This window comes from Odocoileus virginianus, chromosome 14 (genome assembly GCF_023699985.2).
Source record: "Odocoileus virginianus isolate 20LAN1187 ecotype Illinois chromosome 14, Ovbor_1.2, whole genome shotgun sequence".
NCBI classification, from domain to species: Eukaryota; Metazoa; Chordata; class Mammalia; order Artiodactyla; family Cervidae; genus Odocoileus; species Odocoileus virginianus.
This window is the reverse complement of record NC_069687.1, coordinates 20,635,249-20,655,186: the sequence shown is the minus strand read 5'-3', so window position 1 is coordinate 20,655,186 and position 19,938 is coordinate 20,635,249.

The window sequence follows — 19,938 nt, the reverse complement described above, 5'->3', positions numbered from 1 at the left end:
TTAAATTTATTACACTATTTGAAAAGACTTCCTCTGTAGAATGAATATTTTTGTAAAGTTGGTGATGGTAAGTAGTAACAATTTGGAAATAAAATACCACCAATGCATAAATATCACATTGCATCATTGTTTCAGGTTATCTCACAAAATAATAATATACCAAGATAGTTCCATGTGTTTTGTGCTTATTTGTATATATGTCTATAGATATGAACATGTTTTCAATAAGGTGTTTAAAATTTTTAGTTTATTTTTCATTTGAAAGATAATTGCATTTCAGAATTTTGTTGTTTTCTGTCAAACCTCAACATGTATGTTTTTAAATTTATTTACATATGGTGGCTCAGACAGTTAAGAATCTGCCTGTAGTGCAGGAGACATGGGTTTGATATCTGTGCTGGGAAGATCCCCTGCAGAAGGGAATGGCTATCCACTCCAGTATTCTTGCCTTGAGAATTCCATGGACAGAGGACCCTTGGAGGGCTGCAGTCCATGAGGTCCCAAAGAGTCAGACACAATTGAGCAATTAACACTTTCTGTTAACTTTCATATATACATGAGAGTGTGTGTGTGTGTGTGTGTGTGTGTGTGTGTGCATGATGTGAACCACTTTAAAAGTCTTTATTGGTTACTATACTGCTTCTGTTGTTAAAATATATATATATATATATATATATATATTTTTTTTTTTTTTTTTACCATGAGGCATGTTATATCTTAGCTCCCTGACCAGGGATTGAACCCATACCTCCTGCTTTGGAAAGTGAAATATTAATCAATGTATCACCAAGGAAGTCTGTTTTTATATATATTTTTAAATTGTCATTATTTTTAAATAGTGTATTTTTTTTACCATGTGCATATATTAGTTTGTTTAATTTTATTGCATGTAGTTGATTTACAATATTATGTGAATTTCAGGTGTACAGCATAGTAATTCACACTTTTTAGAGGACATACTCCATTATATTTATTATGCAACTGTTTTACTTCAAGTTTTTTGAAATGCGACAAATCACAAATGAATGAATAAGGTAGAACAAATAGGAATAATTAACTTTACAGTTTCAGCATAGCAGTGGACTATCATTAGGTGTAAATGTGATGTCACTACACCACCACCATTTATTATATTTTGAATTATTTTTAGTAATGGCATGTAATAGGGATTGAATGGAATGCTACACTATGACTAATTTTTAGAACCAAAAGAGAAACAGACAACGAAATCTGTTCAAAATGTTAGATTTATTATGCAAAATCAGATTCCAGAAAGTGGCCTACATATGAAACCATGATGATCTTCTTTGTATTCCCTCAGTATTAAAACTGCTTGCTTAGTCACACAGAGAGATTATCATAGACATCCTCAGTCTAGCAGAACTACCAAGCAGTGGTAAGCAAACCAGATGCCTCTACCTTGTCAACAAACACTAGAGATGGATCAAAAGAATCTTAGCCAAAGTTGCTTGGTTCCTTCTTCCCAACACAGAAATGGTTAAGGTTCATAAAGGGGTTGGGATCTAGCAAAAACAGAATTAATTATCATATTCTGAGATTGGGACAATGATTGCACTACCAGCCTAAGATTTGGAAATATCATAATTTCTACAGTTGGAGTAAAAATATCATAAATTGAATGGCTACCACTTATAGGATGGGAAAGATGAGAGATCTCTTGAAGAAAATTGGAGACAAGAGAATATTACATATAAAGATGAGCACAATAAAGGATAGAAATGGTAAGAGCCTAACAGAAACAGAATAGATTAAGAAGTGGCAAGAATATACAGAAGAACTATTAGACACAAAGGTCTTAATGATCTGGATAACCACAGTGGATGGTGTGGTCACTCACCTAGAGCCAGATATCCTGGAGTGTGAAGTGTGCCTTAGGCAGTATTACTATGAATAAAGCTAGTGGAAGTAATAGAATTCAAGCTGAGTTACTGCAAATCCTAAAAGATGATGTTGTTAAAGCATTTCACTCAATATATGGGCAAATTTGGAAAACTCAGCAGTGGCCACAGGACTGGAAAAAGTCAGTTTTCATTCCAGTCTCAAAGAAAGGCAATGCCACAGAATGTTCAAACTACCATACAGTCATGCTCATTTTACAAGCTAGCAAGGACATGCTCAAAGTCCTTCAAGATAGGCATCAACAGTACATGAACTGAGAAATTCCAGATGCTCAGGGTGGATTTAGACAAGGCAGAGGAACCAGAAATCAAATTGCCAACATCCATTGGACCATCAAAAAAGCAAGGGATTCCAGAAAAACATCTCCTCTACTTCATTGACTGCACTAAAGCCTTTGACTCTGTGGATCACAATAAACTATGGAAAAAACTTAAAGAGATGGGAGTACCACACCACCATACCTGTCTTCTGAGAAACCTGTAGGCAGGGGAAGAAGCAACAGTTAGAACTAGACATGGAACAACAGACTGGTTCCAAATTGGGAAAGGAGTACGTCAAGGCTGTATATTTTCACGCTGCTTATTTAACTTGCATGCAGAGTGTATCATGAGAAACACTGGGCTGGATGAACCACAAGCTGGAATCAAGATTGCAGGAGAAATATCAACAACCTCAAATACGAAGATGATACCACTCTGGCAGAAAGAGAAGAGGAACTAAAGAGACTCTTGATGAGTGTGAAAGAAGAGAGTGAAAAGCTGGTTTAAAACTCAACATTCAATAAAGTAAGGTCATGGCATCTGGTCCCATCACTTCATGGCAAATAGATGAGGAAAATTTGGAAACAGTGATAGATTTTATTTTCTTGGGCTCCAAATTCACTGTGGATGGGGACTGTAGCCACAAAATTCAAAGATGCTTGCTCCTTGGAGTAATAGCTATGACAATCCTAGACAGTGTATTTAAAAGTAGATACATCACTTTGTCAAAAAATGTCCATGTAGTCAAAGCTATGGTTTTTCCAATAGTCATGTGCAAATGTGAGTGTCAGACCATAAAGAAGGCTGAACACTGAAGAATTGATGCTTTTGAAATGTGGTGCTGGAGGAGACTCTTGAGGGGCTCTTGGACTGCAAGGAGATCAAACTAGTCAATTCTAAGCTAAATAAACCCTGAAAAGTCACTGAAAGAATTGATGCTGAAGCTGAAGCTCCAGTACTTTCGTCACATGATAGGAAGAGCTGACTCATTGGAAAAGACCCTGGTGCTGGGAAAGATTGAGGGCAAGAAAGAAAGGGATAATAGAGGATGAGATAGTTGGATGGCATCACGGACTCAATTGACATGTGTCTGAACAAACTCCGGGGGAGAGTGAAGGACAGGGAAGCCTGGTGTGCTTCCCAACTCAGACACGATTTACCGACTGAACAGCAGCAGCAACAATTTTTGAGGATTAAATTATATTATAAAAGCTTATTGTAAAAGGCATATCAATAAAGACAGGGGAAAAAGGATAAATCCATGAGGAGCTAAGGAAGATCTTTATTAAAATCTGAAAATGAAGATCAAAAGTAAATAAGAAAATAAACATTTTTCTGTGGCATTAAATGGTGATCCTTGCCCAGATCAATCCAAAGAGAGATTGATTGATTGATTCTCTATTTCAAAGAACCTTTTAAAAAAATAATTAAAAGAAACTACCTCTTAATGCTTCTCATTTCTAAAGTTTTATTTTGCTGTTTTGTTTATTAGAAAGTCCCAGGTCTTCATTTGTCTCTTTGTATATATCTCAGATGTCTGAGAGAAGGAAAACAGCAGTATACCTGAATTTTATCTTACAAAGTCACTTTAAGAAATTCCTAGAGTTGCATTAGATGCATTAGACATCTTTGTCAATGCAGGAAAAAGAGTGTGAATGGTAATATAACCCTTATCATATTCTGCTTATATGTACTGTAGTTGCCTGGTCATGATTTTTAAAAGTACATGTGGAAAAATAATATGGAAAAGGGATCATTGCTACAGTAGGGGATGTTTACTACAGTTTTCTTTTTTTTTTTTTTTTCCAGCTATGTTTTTTACCCTGTTTTCTCTCAATCATTTAAAAGCAAACAAACAAAAAACTTCAAATGTGTGTAACAGACAATGTTGGAATTCACTGAGACTTAATGAAATTGACAAACCTTAGTCTGAGATAAATTGAAAAGAAATACACTCAAAGCTACAGTATGTAAGAAAAGCACACTTAAATTAAGTTGTTCAAAATATTCTAAATCAGTACATACTAACTCAAGGTCTAAATAGTCATTGAGAATCATTCTGGATTTTCTTCATTCTGTTCAGTTCAGTCACTTAGTTGTGTCTGACACTTTGAGACCCCATGGACTGAAGCACACCAGGCCTCCCTGTCCGTCACCAACTCCAAGAGTTTACTCAAACTCGTGTCCATTGAGTCGGTGATGCCATCCAGCCATCTCATCCTCTGTTGCCCCCTTCTTTTCCCACCATCAATCATTCCCAGCATCAGAGTCTTTTCAAATGAGACAGTTCTTCAAATCAGGTGGCGAAAATCAAAGTTTCAGCTTCAGCATCAGTCTTTTCAATGAATGTTCAGTACTGATTTCCTTTAGGATGGACTGATTGGATCTCCTTGTTGTCCAAGGGACTCTCAAGAGTCTTCTCCAGCACAACAGTTCAAAATCATCAATTCTTTAGCATTCAGCCTTCTTTATAGTCCAACTCTCACATTCATGCATGACTACTGGAAAAAACATAGCTTTGACTAGATGGACCTTTGTTGGTAAAGTAATGTCTCCGCTTTTTAATATGCTGTTTAGGTTGGTCATAGATTTTCTTCCAAGATGAAAGCATGTTTTAATTTCATGACTGCAGTCACCATCTGCAGTGATTTTGGAGCCCCCCAAAATAAAGTTTGTCACTATTTCCATTCTTTCCCCATCTATTTGCCATGAAGTGATCGGACTAGATGCCGTGATCTTAGTTTTTTGAAAGTTGAGTTTTCAGCCAACTTTTTCACTTTCCTCTTTCACTTTGATCAAGAGGCTCTTTAGTTCTTCACTTTCTGCCATAAGGGTGGTGTCATCTGCATATCTGAGGTTATTGATATTTTTCCCAGCAATCTTGATTCCAGCTTGTGTTCCATTCAGCCTAGCATTTTTCATGATGTGCTCTGCATATAAGATAAATAAGTAGGGTGACAATATACAGCCTTAACATGTTCCTTTCCTCAATTTGAACCAATGTGTTCTTCCATGTCTAGTTCTAACTGTTGCTTCTTGACCTGTATACTATGTCTCAGGAGGCAGATGAGGTGGTCTGGTATTCCCATCTCTTTAAAAATTTGTCACAGTTTGTTATGATCCACACAGTCAAAGTCTTTGGTATAATCAATAAAGCAGAAGTAGATGTTTTCTGGAATTCCCTTGCTTTCTCTATGATCCAAGAGATGTTGGTAATTTGATCTCTGGTTCCTTGTGCCTTTTCTAAATCCAGCCTGAATGTCTGGAAGTTCTCAGTTCAAAAACTGTTGAAGGTTAACTTGAAGGATTTTGAGCATTACTTTGCTAACATACAAAATGAGTGCAATTTTGGTAGTTTGAACATTCTTTGTCAATGCCCTTCTTTGGGATTGGAATGAAAACTGACCTTTTCCAATCCTGTGGCTACTGCCAAGTTTTCCAAATTTGCTGGTATATTGAGTGTAACACTTTCACAACATCATCTTTTAGGATTTGAAATAGCTCAACTGGAATTCCATCACCCCCTCTAGCTTTGTTCCTAGAGATGCTTTCTACTGCCCACTTGACTTTGAATTCAGGATGTCTGACTCTAGGTAAGTGATCACACCACTGTGATTATCTGGGTTGTGAAGATCTTTTTTGCATAGTTCTTCTGTGTATTCTTGCCACCTCTTCTTAATAAATTCTGCTTCTCTTAGGTCCATACCATTTATGTCCTTTATGGTGCCCATCTTTGCATGAAATATTCCATTGATATCTCTAATTTTCTTAAAGTAATCTCTAGTCTTTCCCATTCTATAGTTTTCCTCTATTCCTTTTCATTGATTGCAGAGGAAGGCTTTATTATCTCTCCTTACTATTCTTTGGAACTCTGCATTCAAATGGATATATCTTTCCTTTTATCCTTTGCCTTTCACTTTTCTTTTCACAGCTATTTGTGAAGCCTCTTCAGAGGCTTTGCATTTTTGCATTTGTTTTTCTTGGGGATTGTCTTGATCACTGTCTCCTATATAATGTCATGAACCTCTGTCCATAGTTCATCAAGCTCTCTGTCTATCAGATCTAGTCGCTTAAATCTATTTCTCACTTCCACTGTATAATCATAAGGGATTTGATTTAGGCCATACATGAATGGTCTAGTGGTTTTCCCTACTTTCTTCAGTTTAAATCTGAATTTGGCAATAAAGAGTTCATGATCTGAGCCACAGTCAGCCCCCAGTCTTGTTTTTGCTGACTGTATAGAGCTTCTCCATCTTTGACTGCAAAGAATATAATCAATCTGATTTCGGTGTTGACCATCTGTTGATATCCATGTGTAGTCTTTTCTTGTGTTGTCAGAAGAGGGTGTTTGCTATGATCAGTGCATTCTCTTGGCAAAACTCTATTAGACTTTGCTCTGCTTCTTTCTGTATTCCAAGGCCAAATTTGCCTGTTACTCCAGATATTTCTTGACTTATTACTTTTGCATTCCAGTCCCCTATAATGAAAAGGACATCTTTTTGGGGGTGTTAGTTTTACAAGGTCTTGTAGATCTTCATAGAACCGTTCTTCTTCAGCTTCTTCAGCATTACTTGTTGCGGCATAGTCTTAGATTACTGTGATATTGAATGGTTTGCCTTAGAAACAAACAGAGATCATTCTGTTGTTTTTGAGATTGCATCCAAGTGCTGCATTTCAGACTCTTGTTGACTATGATGGCTACTCCACTCCTTCTAAGGGATTCTTGCCCACAGTAGTAGATATTATGGTCATCTGAGTTAAATCCACCCATTCCAGTCCATTTTAGTTCACTGATTCCTAAAATGTTGATATTCACTCTTGCCATCTCCTGTTTGACCACTTCCAATTTGCCCTGATTCATGGACCTAACATTCCAGGTTCCTATGCAATATCGCTCTTTACAGCATCAGACTTTGCTTCCATCAAGAGTCACATCAAAAACTGTGTGTTGTTTTTGCTTTGGCTACATCTCTTCTTTCTTTCTGGAGTCATTTCACCACTGATCTCCAGTAGCATATTGGGCATCTAACAACATGTGGCATTCATCTTTCAGTGAGTTCATCTTTTTGCTTTTTCATACAGTTCATGGGGTTCTCAAGGCAAGAATACTGAAGCGGTGTGCCATTCCCTTCTCCAAGGACTTTCTTCACACAGACCTGCAATTTTATGCTAAATCTCATCTATGAAATTTCATTTTTGTTTTTGCTCAGAATTCTACAGTTAGTAAAATGATAAGTGAAACATGTAGACAGTGTTCAATCCAAACTTTAATCATATTGTTTAGGATGATTCAGTTTTTCCTTGTGAATAGAAATTAAAAAATCATCAATAACTTGAAACTGGTTAGGCACCTTGGATATTAAAACAAATATATACTAACTTCTTTAGTGTTTTAGGCAAGATGATAAAAGAAAAATAAATGCGCGAGCATGTATTATCACATTACTGCCTGCAAATACAACATGGAAAATTGCACATAAAGTAGGTACACCACTTTTTTCTATACTGAAATTGCACCTTGTTTTTGTAGGAAATAGAGTTATTTTACTTGAAAAAAGAAGCTACAGAAACACATACATATATAAACATATGTGTTTATATAATGTGAACAATTATAGGATATTATGGCATAATGACATCTGGTTTCATCAGTCATTTTGTAAGCATGATTCAAATTATGTTGAGATAGATTTAAGCTGTTTTATTTATCTGTTTTTTTCCTTGCAGATACAAATACACAATAAAACAGCACTGCTTGATTGCTGATGTCTTCCCTCAATTAGCATAAAAGCAAATTGAATTTTTTTGTTGTTTGTTTTGCTTGAGGGGGCAAAACAACAGAGTTGTTTTCCTCTTCCTGCTGTATTTCTATCAAACACATTTTTACTGCAAACTATGTTTGAGTTTTAGGCAAGTTATTTTCATTCTTGTAAGTCAGAAATAATTTTCAACTGCAGCTCTCTGTGTTCCCTTAAGGAAATATATTAGCCACCACATGGTTTAAGTGAACAATTAGTCTTCTTCTTACTCTTTGCATGTTATACTTCCAGGTGGGTGGTCTTTAAACACTCAAGTAGTCATTTCAAGGGCATTGAATGCACCCAAGTTTGGCTCTTCTACTGGAGTCAAAGATGTGTTATTTTCAGTCATGTTTGGCTTTGGAGGAAATAGTTTGAAAGCAGTCTGAAAGTCTTAACTCTTCACTCTCCACTGAATGACAATGTCTGATAAATGATAACCTACTTGGAAGAAAGGATGCTGCTAAATTAAGCATTCCAATCACCAAAGGGAAGAAGCAAGACAATAACAAATATTTTGTTTTTCTTAATTCTATCAGATTAGGTAATGGAAAAAAAATTTAAAAACATAAATTTTCTTTGATATAAGAATAAAGCCTTGTTGCTTCATAATAGCAAGTGATACACTTCATCTGATTACACTTGTGATATAATAAAGTTACTGGGGAAATTACTACATTATTGTAATAAACCACATATTGATAATTATAGTCTGTGGACCTAAAACAAGTAGATTGCCCATTATTTCTCCAGCAAAGATAGCTTTATTTAGGATCTGCAGAGAATTGCAATTTGGGGTCTGCCACCATGGCAAGCTACTTGCAAGTCTTTGAAGGCAAGGGCAAGAGAATGCTTTGATAGAGGGTATAGAAAGTTGATAGGACTATAGTAGACAAACATGACTTTTGTTGGCTGAATTGTTGCCAGGAAACAAGAGCCATCTTTCTTTTTCCTGCCCAGTTCCATTATGGTTTCAGGGCATGAGAGCTCCCCCATCTGGCCTCCCAACTTTACTTTACCAAGGTTTCTGCTTATTGATTTTTTTTTTTTTTAAAGGGAAATTTATCTTTTTATTTTTTTTTTTAATTTTTATTAGTTGGAGGCTAATTACTTTACATCATTACAGTAGTTTTTGTTATACATTGATATGAATTAGCCATGGATTTACATGTATTCCCCATCCCAGTCCCCCCTCCCACCTCCCTCTCCACCCGATCCCTCTGGGTTGATTTTTTATAAGTGGAAAAGAAAAAGAAATGGACTGTGCTATTACATGCAGGGCTTTTTAATACATAAATAACTTACCCACAACTATTATATGACAAAGGTTCAAAGACTGGAATTGAAGCCCTCTATGTTAAAGCCTCTCTCAATTCTTAGGTTATTCTGTCCCGAATCCTCTGTGTGTGTGTGTGTGTGTGTGTGTGTGTGTGTGTGTACGCGCGTGCGTACGCACGTTTAGTCACTCAGTCGTGTCTGACTCTGTGACTTCATGGACTGTAGCCTCTCAGGCTCCTCTGTCCATGGGGAGTCTCCAGGTAGGCAAGAATACTGGAGTGGGTTGCCATGCCCTCTTCTAGACGATCTTCCTAACCTAGTGGTCGAACCCACATTGCAGGTGGATTCTTTACCATCTGAGCCACCAAGGAAGTACTGCCCTGAATCCTAAGTGCACCCAAATCCAAGTAGCCCATGGAGGTGCTGACCCAAAGTGTGTAATCAGCATCTGTCACAAAAGCAAGCTGTACTTAGAAAAATCCTGCTATTAAGAAGAACTGAAATTGGCCCTTGTAATGTGTGCAGTTCTTCTCAGAAGTGATTTACTCCTTTTTTACATACTTAAGAGTATTTATGCTACATATTAAAAAAAGACAGATATGAAAGCAGCGAGTTCAATCTCATTCTCCCTTCCCCTCAAAACTGTTTATTAAATCATACCCAACCCACAGGAAAAATGATTTATTATCACTGAGGATGAGCTACAGAATTAATTACAGGAATCAACACTAGCAAAAGAGAGAGAATAAAGCAATCTGTCTCCCTCAAATAACTATATCAATAAGACTATGATTCAGAAAATACTTTAAAAGGGCAAATAGTATCGGCATTTTTTTTTTTTTTTTTGCTAAGTTGCTATTTGTTGACTATAACTGTGGCATTACTTTTGCCTTCAGGAATGTGGCAGTAATAACTATTTTTTGATGATTTACACATACATTTTATTACTATATGAATATTAGTTTAATAGAGTTTTAATATAACATTTGGTACTTTGGTGTTAATATGATGCTCAAACTGAGAACATTATAATTTCCACCTAAAATTATGTCCTTCAAACTAAATGCTATGAAATTAGTGAGAATAAAAAAAGCCTGCATTGTTGATTAAATTAGATTTTAATTTTTCTTTGGTCATTTGACATGCTGTGTTTCATTAGGCCATAATGTAATACAATTTTTCAAAATAAATATTACCATAAAATCTAGCTGTGCTAGATATGATTTATCTTTCTTTCTTCCCCATAATTAACCAATATGTGGCATTTTGCTCTCATTGTGCCTCAATTTATTCATATATAAAATGGAGACATTACTAATAGCTGCTTCACAAGATAGGCACTTTGAATTTGTAATTTATTCTGCCCTTTTTTTTTTACATAGTAACAGCTCAATTAATGTTAATATTAGTGTTAGTACCAATAAAAATCTGGTTCACCTATTTAGTACTGGATTTGATTTTGCAAAATCATGAAAAAAGTTTCCAAGAATCAACAGCATCTTCTCAGTTTCTGTATGTCATGTACACTGACATACAGCGTAGTTCTTCACACATTTTAACTTCCCCACATTGTTCTAAAAATGTCCAATTTCTAGAAGAACTCAAATCTGGGAATGTGCATTAAGACTTCTGTTGTCAGCCCTTAATAGAGTTCATGTTTGGCCACTTCCTGAAAATGTAATAACTTTGTTTTTAATATTTTTTAAAATTGTATTTCTGTATAACTTATAAGGAATAAAAGCAGAAATCATAACTAATAATTCAGTACTCACAGAGTGAACACACCATTATAACTATAAACCATGTCAAATATTAGACTAGTAATGGGATCTCAGAAACCAACAATGGTTCTCCCAAATTACTTCTCCCTCCACCCCAAAGATAATCAATGTGCTGGCCTTCAAAATCATGCATTAGTTTTCCACTTTTTGAACCATGAACAAGTGACATCACAACATAGGCATTGCTTAGTGTCCACTTTCTTTTACTCCTTTTTATGTGTGTGAGTCATTCTTATGAGGCTTATAGTTGTGAGTAGTGATAATGAGTTTATTTTTATTGTTGCATAGAATTTTATTTCATGCATACACCATGTTTATTCTACATTTGATGAAAATGTTATTCCAGTTTTCACAATTGTGAATAATTATGCTATGGATATTCATATGTATGTATATGTGTATATGTATATTTTGGGGAGGATACATATAAGGTGAAATTACTAGATCATTGGATATGCATATGTTGAAATTTAGTAGGTAATTTTGAATATTCTTCCAAAGTGGATATTTGAATTTCACTTCTATCAGTTCACCCTTGCCAAGCTGATATTCATCTCTGGGAGATGGTAAAGGACAGGGAAGCTTAGCATGCTGCAGTCTATGGGGTCACAAAGAGTCAGACACAACTGAGTGACTGAACAACAAGAAGCTGATATTAATTCTTTCTTCTTCTCCATTTTTAAAAGAAATACTACTAGGTTTGTTGCAATGTCTTTTTCACAGATTTTTTGGCCATCTAGACACCTTTTGAAAGATTCTCGTTGGAGCTTTTGCTATTTCTTCCACTATTTATCAAAATCTTTCTTATTGATTTTTAGAAGATCTTTTTATAGGTTAGATAAGACTTCTCTGTCTGTTTTATCTGTTAATGTTCTTCTCCATGACAACAGAAATTAACTTTACTTGCCAGTGTTTACTTGAGGACTATGTAATATTCAAGGCTACTGTAATCCAAATGGGTTATCCAGATGATTTGAACCTTGGGCCTCAGAGACAGTGGGTTTTTATAGTTCTGCTTTACTGTTTCCCAAATAAGTAATCTCTTTGATTCCCCACCGAAAATCTAGGGTGCTTACCAAAGCCCCTCCAGGAGTACCAAAGTTGAAGGAGAGTGAGATAAAATGAGGAAAAGTCAATAACACATTCACCATTTAACTGAGAGGAGACCATCATTACCTGGGGGCATGCATGCATTCACTCAGACTTTTTGAGATATGGGGAAAAGGAAGTGAGAAAGAAAATAGAATCAGAAATCATTTTTAGTTAATTGTTTAGGTTTCTATAATGTTCAACAATAGATTTTTGTATTCCTTATTACTCTTTACTAGTAAACCTTTGTTCAGGGGCTTTTATGAGAAAAGACAAAACATAGGCTGCAAATGATCCAAGAGTCAAAATCATAACACAGGTAAATTTCCAAGGACAGAAGGTCACTGCTGGAGTCAGATGATTTGATTTAAAAAAAAAGAAGAAGAAGAAAGAAGAGGAAAAACTAGCACTGCAATCTGAAAAATAATTAACATTGAAAAGTCATTACTGGGAGTCCAGAGAGGAGGGCAGAGACTGCCACAGTGGGTTAGGATTACTCTTTATGTGATGAGTCAGCCTCCTTGGCCAGGCACTTCTCAGGAGTCACACATCTCATGTGCAGTGGGGGTCTCTGCACTGGCATCACAGCCCTTGCTATGATGGATCTGTTACTCAGTCCTCCAGGAAGATGGATCTAATCAGTCATCAGAAGTGACAATCTGAGTAGGTAGAGCAGGCTCCGAGAACAGCTGAATCCCAGTCAGTTGTATTTCTAAAAAGACATCTAGGTGAATGACACGGACTGTTCAATCAATAACAACAGTCTATTTCCAGTTTGTAGCTCTTAAGAGGGGAATGTTTAACTGGCCAATCTGTAGTTTTCCAAATGAGAGACTCATAAAGAGCAACAGTGAAACCCAAGGGTAAGTGAACCTATGACATGTTTTGCCAAGCTGCACGTTGACCAGGGCTTGGAGAATGATCTTAAGTTCTGTTAACTGAACACTGAACCCCAATCAGTTTTTGGCTCTGCCTACCTGGTATTTACGTTGAATTGTGCAGCAGGCTCATAGATAACCTTGGGTTTCAGCTAAGCTAAACCACCAGTGAACCAGTCCCAGGCATTTAAAGGAACCTCTGTAAATCAAGAGCTTTACTGAACCAGTGGTTCTCATTCAAGTACTGCAGTGGAGGTGAAGTGTTAGTCCACTCAGTCATGTCCAACTCTTTGTGACCCCAAGGACTGTAGCTCGCCAGGCTCCTATGTCCATGGAATCCTCCAGGAAAGAATACTGGAGTGGGTTGCCATTCCCTTCTCCAGGGGATCTTCCAGACCCAGGGATCAAACTCAGCCCAGGGATTGAACCCGGAGTGCAGGCAGATTCTTTACTGTCTGAGCCACCAGGGAAAGATATTCTCCCAAAGAGATAGCTGCCACTTTTTTCATGTAAATACCCATTGAGGCAATTTCCCTTCACCCCCAAAAGACAGTTCCCCTGATAGCTCAGTCAGTAAAGAATCTGCCTGCAATACAAGAGACCACCTGCAGCACAAGAGACCGGGGTTCGATCCCTGGGTTGGGAAGCTCCCCTTGGAAAAGGAAATGGCAATCCACTCCAGTATTCTTGCCTGGAAAATCCCATAGACAGAGGAGCCTGGCAGCTACAGTCCACAGGATCTCAAGAGTCAGACACTATTTAGCAACTAAACCACCACACCACTAGTGTTGGAGTTGGTGGCTGTGTCCAATAGGTGGCACTGTTGCACCGGGGAAGGGCTCTCGGTACTCCAGCAGCCATTAGGAAGTGAAATAAAACTGAGTCATTTCTCTTTTTTCCTGGGTTATTACACCCTTCCCCTTTGATCCTTGGGGAGGGAACAGGTTGAAGGGGGTGGTGGGGAGCAAGTGTGATACTTCCCTAACACTTCTCAGAGTGGCAAACCCCGAATGGGAGAATCTTCTCTAGTCCGTATGTCCCGAGGATGTGCAAACACAAAAGACATCACTGCTACTGGTATATTCAGCAGAGAACATTAGAATAACAGTCTATTGAATTTGCTCTAGGTGCCCACCCACAAAGACACCTTAGCTTGCCTTCTCCACCGTGCCCTTAACCTAGTTTCCCTCCATTGAATTTGCATGTCTTCTTCCCTCCTAAACCTGCTTGAGTGGTGGCTTTGATAGCTGTACCCAGCAAAGCTATAACAGTTTCCCTCCCTCCTCTTCACCAGCATACCTGGATGGCCTTCTGTCTCTTCCAGGAACAAGGAGAGCTCCTTTACACTTCAATCATCTTTCTCTTTAAAGCAACTGAGCTCTAGTTAGGGAGGATGGAAAGATCAGGGGACGCAGAGGTAGAGAGGGGCTTCATACTAATAGGCTTGGCACACTTCCTGTCAGTTTTATTGGCCTATATACCACTTACATCTTAACCAAATGAACTTCTACAGTCTTTGATTGACTCAAAGCTCTTTACTGCATACTAATTGAAGTATACTGCGGAAGCTCCAATACTTTGGCCACCTGATGGGAAGAGCCGACTCTTTGGAAAAGACCCGGATGCTAGGAAAGATTGAGGGCAAAAGGAGAAGACAGCAGCAGAAGATGAGATGGTTGGATAGCATCACTGAGTCAATGGACATGAATGTGAGCAAACTCTGGGAGATGGCGGAGGACAGAGGAGCCTAGCATGCTGCAGTCATGGGGTCACAAAGAGTCGGATACAACCTAGCGACTGAACCACAACAATAGCTTTCAGTGTTTACTTTCGTTTTGGAGACTCCTGGGGTCAGCAGCCACGGTCATATTGCCTTTTGGTTTGGACCACTGAGCTTGCTAACCCAAAGTCATCATTTTGATCTTTCCTCTGTCTACCCAGAATTTAAAACCAAAGACACCATCTGAGCAGCACATTTAAATCACACCTCTCACTGCTCAGCCCCTCCACATCAATTGAACTCTTATTCATTAGCAGGTATGACAGGGGATAACCCAACCTTCTCTCCATCCCCAGCTTCGCACCTTTCACAGAGCTGAGAGCGTCCACTAACAGATCTCTGAAAGTGTCTTATATCCCTGAACCCACTCCTGAGGGCTGTCCAACAGCTCTTCCTGGAAGCCTGCATCTGTCAACATCCCATCCTCACTGACAAAGTTAACATTATGGATCTGGGATCTTTCCGATCTTCAAGCTAACAGTTTAGCCTGATGCAGCTTCATGGATGCTGACATGTGTCACAAGAAGTTAAGGACAGAGGTAAAGATCTTTATCACTAATGGCACAGCAAGCATCATGAACTTTGGCACATTGCCCTCAGTTTCCCTTGCCCCCCGCCCCCACCCCTGAGTCCCATGGTGGAGATGTAGATAGGCCCATGTAAATGCCTGCATACACACTGGGTTGTATTGTGTTTTGGGCAGTCTGACATTATTTAAAATTTTAAAATATTTTGTGGAAGTAGAATTGACAACATTATATTATTTTCAGGTGTATAATATAATGATTTGACATTTATATACATTTCAAAATGGTCACAATAATTCTAGCCACCACATGTCACCATGCATGTGTACTTAGTCGCTTCAGTCATGTCCAACTCTTTGCAACCCTATGAACTGTAGCCTGCCTGACTTCTCTGTTCATGGGATTCTACTGGCAAGAAAAAATACTGGAGTGGGTTACCGTGCCCTCCTCCAGGGGACCTTCTGGACCCAGGGATTGAACTTGCATCTCTTGTGTGTCCTGCATTGGCAGATTACTGACTACTAGTGCCACCTGGGAAGCCCATATGCATTCATACAGAGCTACAAAACTTTTTTTAGGTATGTATGTGTGATGTTTAAGATTTACTTTCTTAGCAACTTTCACATTTGCAGTATGATGTTATTGACTGTAGTCACCATGCTGTATGTTACATCCCCATGGCTTATTTTATAACTGGAAGTTTGTACCTCTTGACCCATCCCCTGCACTTTTTTTGGCCACCCGCAACGCCTCTTCCATCTTGCAATGGTCGGTCTATTCTCTGAATCTACTAGTTCTATTTTGCTTTGTTTGCTTCTTTGAATCCTTTGTAATGGGTAGTAAGCATGCCTATCCTTTGTCCCCGGGAGTGACCTACCTTTACTATACTGGACAGTAAACACAAGCCTGCTCTTTGCTCCAAAGACAGTCATTATCTTTGTCTTCCAAAACTAATTGCTCTAAGAACACTCTTGAAAGTGTAGTTTATGGCAAAGACAGTGTTTCTTTGCTGATGGGACATACAGAAATACAAGACATTTGATAGACAGTCACCTCCCAAAGACTAATATAGAGAAGTATGTAGTCAGGAATAAAATAAAAAATACTTATCCAATATGCTCATTTTTATAATATTAAAAATTGTTCATTAAGAGCAGTATGTAGTTGGATACCTTTTTAACTTTCAAATTATCTTTATTGATGTTTTTATTTTATGTTAGATTTGATCTAAATTTTATAGATGGTAACTTTTAAAAAATTCTATGTAATCTTCATCTGTCTTTACTTGTCTCAAAAATACATATGTATGGGCATGTGTGTATATATATATATACACATATATATGTCATAGATACGTTTTTAAAGAGTACTTCTATTTTAAAGTATGGGTACATTTATTGGCAAAATATAAATACATTTTGAAAGTGTATAATTCAGAATATATTTGAGTTATATATTCATTGTTCCATAAACTTGCATCTGAATTTTCATTTTAAAAACTCAGGAAATCATTTGTCAGTGACATAGATACAAAAAGTTCATTTGTATTTTAAAAACAGCAAATATTGGTAAAGAAAATATGATGTATAACTGTGTGATTTCTCCATGATAGAGTTGACATCTGTAAAATTTAAACCAAAATTTTATGTTAACTATGTGACAAAAATTTCAATTATAAATACATTTTAGCATCTTGGTGTGATAAAAGATGCACTGAAACACATGGAAATAGTCTCAATTTTAAATAAAATATGTTATTAGTCATAAAGTTTGTGTATTAAAATATAGTATTGGACAGCTAGTTAACTATATAGCTCCCTATCAGGAATTACATCCTTAATCTAACTGAGAGAAAGCTTTACTTTTGGCTGATCATCTTTGACCAAATGGTACAGAATATTCTTATTTGCCATTTCAACAATTTAATGTATGAGAAAGCCTTATTCATCAAATACTTTTTCTTTTAATTGCAGATATACTGTACAGTTTACAGGGAAATGAAAAGGCAAGCCTTATAAATGAATGAGTCAGTTGATGTAATAAAATAACAAATTCATAATAAAGTAAATATTATAGAGATTGCTGACTGAATGAGATTGAGGAGTAACTATACTCACTTCCTATTAGTGTCACACCTGCTTAGAGATTAAATTGCATTATTTTATGCTACATTAAAATGGCATTTTCTAGAGTGATATTTTACATTTCTGATAGGCAGTGGTGAATGCCTTGGTGCACTCAGCATCATTCTATTTTTTGCAGTGAACATTTCTATTAGTGACAATTCATCCATGATTTCATTTTGGCAAAAAAGCAATGTCAGACAGGACATAGGTGTATACACCCTCTTTTTCTAAACCAGACTAATAAGGCATTTTAACATTGTTAATAACTTCTAAATTCAGGCAGATGGAACTTCAATTTAATGCTTCATCTGAATGCCACCTCCTACAAACATTAATACCAAGTAAAACCTGTGTTTTGAAGAAAGAACACAATTTTCTATCTTATAATTTTGAATTAGATTATTTTTAAAAAGCTGTGATTATTGACGTCTTGTGTTATGTTTACACTTTATTTCTGTCGGAAAGATTTTGATCCCATATGTTTCTTATGTGGTAATTTTTCCTTTCTTATTTTACTAATGACTGAACATTAGCATTTTACTCACATTCTTGGAATTACAACTACCTAATGGTTTAATGAGACATAATTTACATCAGATTTTTTAAATAAGTAATTTATATAAACATCATATATTCTTATTTAAAAGTTATGCTTATTGTTTCTGGGGAAAAGAGTCTGTAACACTCATTAAAAATGTTTATGCCCAGACCTGGAAATGGGCAACACGGCTGTTCCTTGTTCACACAGCCCTTGGCTTATATTAAATCTTCCATGGATGTTTTATTAATAAAATATGAGGATATATATTTTTGTTAGAGACTCTAAATTTTGATAGAAATTGCTATTTTCAAAAACACATTAATTTCAAGAAATGTCTATAATTTAGAAAAGTAAATCAAATTATGGGTTATTATTTTTAAAAGGACTTATCTACATAGAAAAAGAAGAAGTGTAAAATTAAAAGAACATTGGATTTTCCTGGAGGTCCAGTGGCTAAGACTCCACACTCACGCAGGAGACCCGGGTTTGAGCCCTGCTCAGGTGATGGCCCAGTGGTAATGAGTCTTGTTTCCAGTGCAGGAAATCCTGGAGGTGCAGATTCAATCCTTGGGTTGGGAAGATGAATCAATGCAAAGAAACCCCTTATGATATTTAGGATAACCCTTACTCTTTTCTTCAGTCACCATATTTTTAATGAACCACTTAAAATATTTAGGAAGGTGATTCATTCATTCTGCAAAACCATTTTATTGGTTAGCAGGGATTTAATTTCTGCCCTAGTTGGCATATGTGTTTGTAGCATAATTATTGGTAAATCAAATTATTTTCAAGCCTTCCCATTCCTTCTTAAAGAAATGACAGTGTGATAATTATTGAAGCAATATGTCCAGCCAATTACATATTTCTATGAGAAAATAATGCTACAATAGCAAAGTGATTTATTTAAGAAAAAATGCTACTAACAGGAGCAAACAAATTACATTAATATGCACCAAGGCATGTAGAACACTGCTGGTTGCAAATTAAATGAAGAAATCAAGTACCTTGGTAAGACCAAATTTTACGTGGAAATGTGAATACACACCATCAGCTTTTACTTTGCTGTTATTAGACACATCTTTTGGAAGTATCTATTGAACAGAGTATTTAACTTTGAGAGATAGATAAATGATTTCATTGTATGCACAACTCCCTATTTAAAAAACTCAATCTGTTAACTATCTTAATCTTCAATAGGGATTGAAACATATAATGTCCACAAGTTCTAAGTTCTATTTCACATTCAGTCTCACATACAAAAGGTCTTGTAAAGGTAAGCATTCAAGCTTCCGAAAATAGAATCCATTCTCCAGTTTTGCCCCACCCACTCACCACAGTGCTTGTTTTGTTGATTACAAATAAATTAGAGAAAGCAAAACTAAACAAAAGCTTGGCTAGAAAAACCTGCATGAAATTTGAATACATTTAAAATGTGAAGACAAGTCTCAGACACTCAAGTGCACTAAGATATCCATTGCTGTGTAAGTCATGCCTGGCAGTATTTATACTAATAAAAGACAGCAGAGTAAGCAACTAAAGTAAATATTTTAGTATTCTCCAGGACTGTATAATAATAAAAAGCAGACCCTGGGATAGCTGGATGTCTACCCTTCTCTTCACAGTGTCAATTTGTGTGCATGTGCGCTCAGTCGTATCCAATTCTTTGTGATCCCATGGACTGTGGCCCATCAGGATCCTCTGTCTATGAGATGTCCCAGGCAAGAATAGTGGAGTGGGTTGCCATTTCCTTCTCCAGGGGACCTTCTAAATCCAGGGACTGAACCCATGTCTTTTATGTATTCTGCCTTGGTAGGCAGATTCTTTACCACTGGGGTCACCCAGGGAAACCAGTGGTACATTTCAGGAGTAGGAAATTGAGCAAAAATATATTCACTAGCAGTGCATTGAGCCTATAGATATGGGAACCTTACTTTAGGAAAATATTGACTGGGGAAAATTT